Consider the following 5,548-nt stretch of genomic DNA (forward strand, 5'->3'; position numbering starts at 1 on the left):
GGAATGGCCAGAGGTCAGAGGAGGTTCGGTATGAGTGGGGTGGTCAAGGAAGTCCTAAAAAGAAAGAAGGATGTGGAATGGGTCTTAAAACGTAAGTGGATTGTGGCCGGGTGCAGTGGCTCATGCCTGTAATCCCAGCAGTTTGGGAGGCCAAGGCAGGTGGATTGCCTGAACTCAGGAGTTCGAGACCAGCCTGGGCAACACAGTGAAACCTCGTCTCTACTAAAAAAAAAAAGGAAAAAAAAAAGGTACAAAAACTTAGCCAGGCATGGCGGCATGTGCCTCTAGTCCCAGCTACTCGGGAGGTTGAGACAAGATAATTGCTTGAACCTGGGGGCAGAGATTGCAGTGAGCCAAGATCAGGGCATTGCACTCCAGCCTGGGCAACAGAGCGAGACTCTGTCTGGAAAGAAAAAACAAACAAACAAAAACAAAACAAAAAAAACAAAAAGAGTAGGTGGATTGGGGCAGGGAGAGGGAACCCTAACCCTGCAGCTCGCATGTTCCTATCAGTGGCATAAGGACTCCATGTGCAGACAGGCATGGGGTCGAGGGGAGACAAATTCAGTGCAAGGTGGGTCCCAAAGCCAAGCAGCAGTCCAGCACACGGGCAGAGAGCGAGAGAGAGGAGCAAGCCCGGAAGGCGGAACCAAAGGACCCGGCCAGGGGAGGGTGGGAGGGCAGGACGAGCTGGGCCTGGAACACTTCCCGGAAGCACTTTATAGTCCTCCCACATTGGGTTTCCTTCCAGAGACCTTGATTCTGGTAGGCCACCTTCGTCATGAGGGTATTTCAAAAATTGAACAAATCAGGGTGCCAGCCACTCTGGCCTTTTAGTAGTCACTGCTTCCAACCTAGTCCAGCCTCAAATCTGGACATTTGTGAAAGATCATATGATTCCTCTGCTGAAAATATTCAAAGCCCACCCCCAGCCCTTGTTTACAGTAGTCCTGGTGCTAACATGCAAAGTCTCCCTCTTGTTTATAGCAAGTAACAGAGACAGAGGCACAACTCAGTGAGTGTAGTAGGGAAACGCTGCATGAGCAGGGTCTTTGTCTCTTTTGTTCACAGCTCTATTTCCAGACCCTAGAATAGTGCCCAGCACTTAGAAAGTACTTGATAAGTTTTGCTGAATGAATAAATGAGACTAGCTTAAACAAAAGGGACAATATGTGCTCTGGTCACTGAGGGACAGGAGTGGAGCTGACGCCAGAACCATCTGGGTTCAAGGACTCAATCGATGTCATTAGTTCTCTCTGTCTCTGTCTCTCTGTCTGTCGTATCTCTTTTTTTATGTGCATGTTTTACATTTTTATGCGCATCCTGTTTTCATTCTTTCCTGCTGGTATTCCTCTGATGAGAGACATGGCAGAGCAGGGTGAGGCAGGGCATAACCATATACAGCTTTAGGTTTACAAGCCACAGAAGAAAGAGAGGCTCTTTCCATTTCAGCATTTAACATAAAAAAAAAAAAAAAAACAGGCAAGGCCAAGTATGGTGGCTCACCACTGTAATCCCAGCACTTTGGGAGGCTGAGGCTGGAGGATCACTTGAGCCCAGGAGTTCAAGACTAGCCTGGACAATAGAGTGAGATCCCACCTCTACAAAAAATTAAAAACTTAGCCAGGTGTGGTGGTGCGCCTGTCGTCCCAGCTACTCAGGAGGCTTAGGCGGGAGGATCGCTCAAGCCCAGGAGTCTGAGGCTGAAACAACCTGAATTCACATCACCACACTCCAGCCAGGGTGGCAGACTGAGACCCTGTCTCAAAATAATAATAATCACAATAATCCCAGGCAAGTACTTTGAGTGGTTAGGCTGGGTTCACGTGAACTTCCTTTAGCACAGTCAATGTGGAAGAGAGGATGGGATACTGTGCTTTGCCTGACCTGGGTCACGTGCTTGGTGAAAGTCTCAGCAGTTTACAGAGATGGGTAGCCCTTCCAGAATCCCATGATTGCAGTGGAGGAGGGGCAGTTCAGCAAAGGAAAGAGCCAGGGAACTGTTATCAGAAGACAAGGAGTGCTGGCAGGAAAAACAAACAGCCAAATGCCTAGAGACCAGTGCACAAATACTCCCTCGGAATGAGACTGGAGTGGAGTCCTGGGGCGGCCTGGAAGGGCCTGCAATGAACTGGAAATGATTTTCTGAGGTCTCAGTTTTATCTTTTTAAGTTTGTGCTTGTTTTTACAGAAAAACAGTGCTTTAAATTCTTCATTATTGAATCCAAGCTGTGCTCTAGGAAATTGTGCCATCTATATTCTGTGGCTTTTGGCAACCCATGGGACACTGTCTTATACCCTCAAGGACTTGCACAGCCCATGTTGAGAAGCAAGATTTGACCTTAATTTCCTCCAGATTGCCCTGTGGTGACACCACATCCATTCCTCCAGTGCTTATGTCATTACCCCCTGCCCGGAATGTCCACCCCTGTCCTCTCTGCCTCTTCTGGCCCCACCCATCTTTTTTTTTTTTTTTTAAAGAGATAGAGCCTCGCTTTGTTGAGCAGGCTGGAGTGCAGTGGCCATTAATAGGCACAATCAGGGTGCACTGCAGCCTGGAACTCCTGGGCCCAACTGATCCTCCTGCCTCAGCCGCTATAGTAGCTGGGCCTATGAGTGAGCATGACCATGCCCAGCCCCACCCGCTTTTTCAGGTGCTCACCAAGTCCCATATCCTTTGTAGAGTCTTCCTGGATCACTCCCTGCATCCTTTAGACCCAGTGTATTACAATGGGAAAAGCCCTGGAACTCAAGGTTCAAGTTTTAACGTTGCTCAATTCTCTGCATGACCTCTATGTGACTTATTTTCTCTCTCTGAAACTTGGTTTTCTCTTCTGTAAAATGAGGGGCTGGATTTGTGTAAAATGAGGGGTTTACCCTGTTAGCAAAGGGAAGCTCTCCGCACCTTCTGTACCTGCCCCTCCTCAGCCCTTCCTGGCATACTTCCGACTCTGAGAAGCGTGCACTGTACTGGCCAAATTCTAGGACATTTCATTGGTTCAGAATTTCACCCAGGTGCAGGGGCTTACGCCTGTAATCCCAACACTTTGGGAGGCTGAGATGGGAGGATTGCTTGAGCCCAGGAGTTCGAGACTAGCCTGGGCAATATAGTGAGACCCTGTCTCTCTCTCTCTCTCTCTCTCTCTGGAAAGAAATTCAGGGGCTGAAGATTGTTTTCACTGGTAAGCCAAAGGAGTTTAAGATCAATGCTCAATTTGGGGTGATTTCTCTCTCTTTCTCAGGCCTAGAGGCGAGACCTCCCATGTAGAAAGGGGTCCCTCCCACACTCTGCCCCTATTCCATACTTTGTGTCCAGCAGGGACTAGAGTGAGGCCTCAGGGAAAGGGGGCCACTTAGACGGTTGCTTAGCGAAGCAGATTCTCTGTGTGGTCTGACCTGACTCAGACTCAGACAAAGGGCAAAGCCTCGGCGGATCCCTGCTCTGTACCCTGTGGCAGACAAAGTATTCGTGTGTTCAAGGCCTGTCTGGCTTAGTAACACCTTAACCCCTGTTTTTCCCCCACTCTCTCCTCTACCCACAAGTAACTAGCACAGAGGTAGGCACCCACTAAATATGCTCTGATTGACAGAATGTGGCAGAGAAAACTGTTTGCACTCCTTAAAAAGGAGCACACATTTAAGCGAGGGTACCAGTTCAGTTGTATGATTGTTCTTCAGCAGAACAAGGGCAGGACATCAGGAAATTGAAGGAGTGCTCTCCTGTATCTTTGTAAAAGGATATATATCTCTGCAAAATGCCTCACAACTCAGTTTCTCTAAGGAATATGATGGCTCTATTTTGAAAGTAATGGCTAGTCATATGGACTTGCTAGAGTGCAAAATATGTCCTTGGTCGGGGGACAGTTTCCCCAAGTGCTACTAAAAGGAGAGGCAGGATCCTGGATCCTCCTGTAATGTGTCTCTGTTCAAATCAATGCCACTGAGGAACGTTAAAACCTTGGTAGGTGCCCTTCAGACCGCAGGCCGGGTGCATGACCAAATGGTTCCATCTCTCTTACCAGAACAGGGATCACCTACATTGGGGTGTCACATGGGTTCCGTAACACCAGAGTTATTATGGAGCTCGGCCAAATTTGTGGGAAAATGCACGGGCTTTACCTGCATCTGCAGAAAGTTGGCTGCATGGAAATAACCTTTCTGTAAGGTGTTTTCCTGACTCAGGCATGTCTCAAACTGGCCAATGTGTCTTGAGGCCCTGGGCTAGCATCCAAGTACCACCTTCCTGAATTGCTACCAGAGGAAAAGGAGCCTGTTTCAGCTTTCTATACTTCTCTGAATGCTACTTTGATTAGACAGGAGATAGCAGTTTGTTTAGTAACAGTACGATTACAACTCCGGTGTGGTTATATTTTTAAGTTACACTTTCGCGTTCCTTTGCCAAGAGCAAATGAAAACACAAATTTGCACTGCAGACCCAACTGAAGCTGTGCAAAAGTTTCCCAGATATGTTTGAAAAAGCATTCTAGGCCTACTGCTGGCCAAAGGGGAAGTCTTCCCCCGCCCTTATGTCAGGAGTCCACGCTTAAAAAAAAATACGAACTCCTTTTAAAAATAAAATAATTTTTATTGCTATAAAAGTAATGCATTTTGTTGTTTATACAAATATTACTTGGAAAACACATAAAAGTACAAAGAAATAAACAAGTACAAAAAAATCACCTATACGTTTATACTACAACATTGTTGCAAGTTTTGATACAAAACTATGGATGCAAAATGATCCCAATACACTTTATTATATATTCAGGAACAAATTGCAAAAATAATTCTGCATCTTATGTTTATCACAGAAGTAAACCACAGACAGCCACCGTTAGATTTTTGGTTTATTCTCTCCATCTTCTTGTCTGTATATTGATACAAAACTATGCATGCAAAATGTCCCCAATACATTTATAGTACATATTAGGAACACATCGCAAAAACAGTTTAGTATCTTTTTAATTCCCTGTAGTGACCAAGTCAGCGATAGCCACCTCTAGACTTCTGGTGTATTTTCTGATAACCTTTTTTTCCAATATTATTGATACAAAACTATGATTGCAAAATGTCCCCAATACATTTATATTACATATTAGGAACACTTCGCAAAAATAGTTCAGCATCTTTCCTTGGTCACTTTTACACCACGACTAAGAGATAATCACAATAAAGTTTTTATGTTTCCTGCTAGCCTTTTATCTGCATGTTGATACAAAACTATTCAAGCAGAAGGCTCTCTATGTACCTATACTGCAGAGATGGGAAAATAGCTTCTTTCAGTCACTAAACGTTTTATTAGGAGCACATTCTCCTGACATGAAAATTACTTTCAGAACCATTATTTTACATGAAAGCATCCTATTCTATTGTGCTAGCCATACTATATTTTATTTGTCCAATCCTTTGTTGGTGGTCATTCGGGATGTTCCCAACTTCCATTCTTAAAAATATTGAAATGAGCATCTTTATGCATTTTTTTTTTTACTGGGGCTTTCTGTTCATGTCATTTTTATGGTTTTTCTTGACCACTTATGTGGACTCAACA

The sequence above is a fragment of the Callithrix jacchus genome, chromosome X, assembly GCF_049354715.1.
Source record: "Callithrix jacchus isolate 240 chromosome X, calJac240_pri, whole genome shotgun sequence".
In the NCBI taxonomy this organism is placed as follows: Eukaryota; Metazoa; Chordata; class Mammalia; order Primates; family Cebidae; genus Callithrix; species Callithrix jacchus.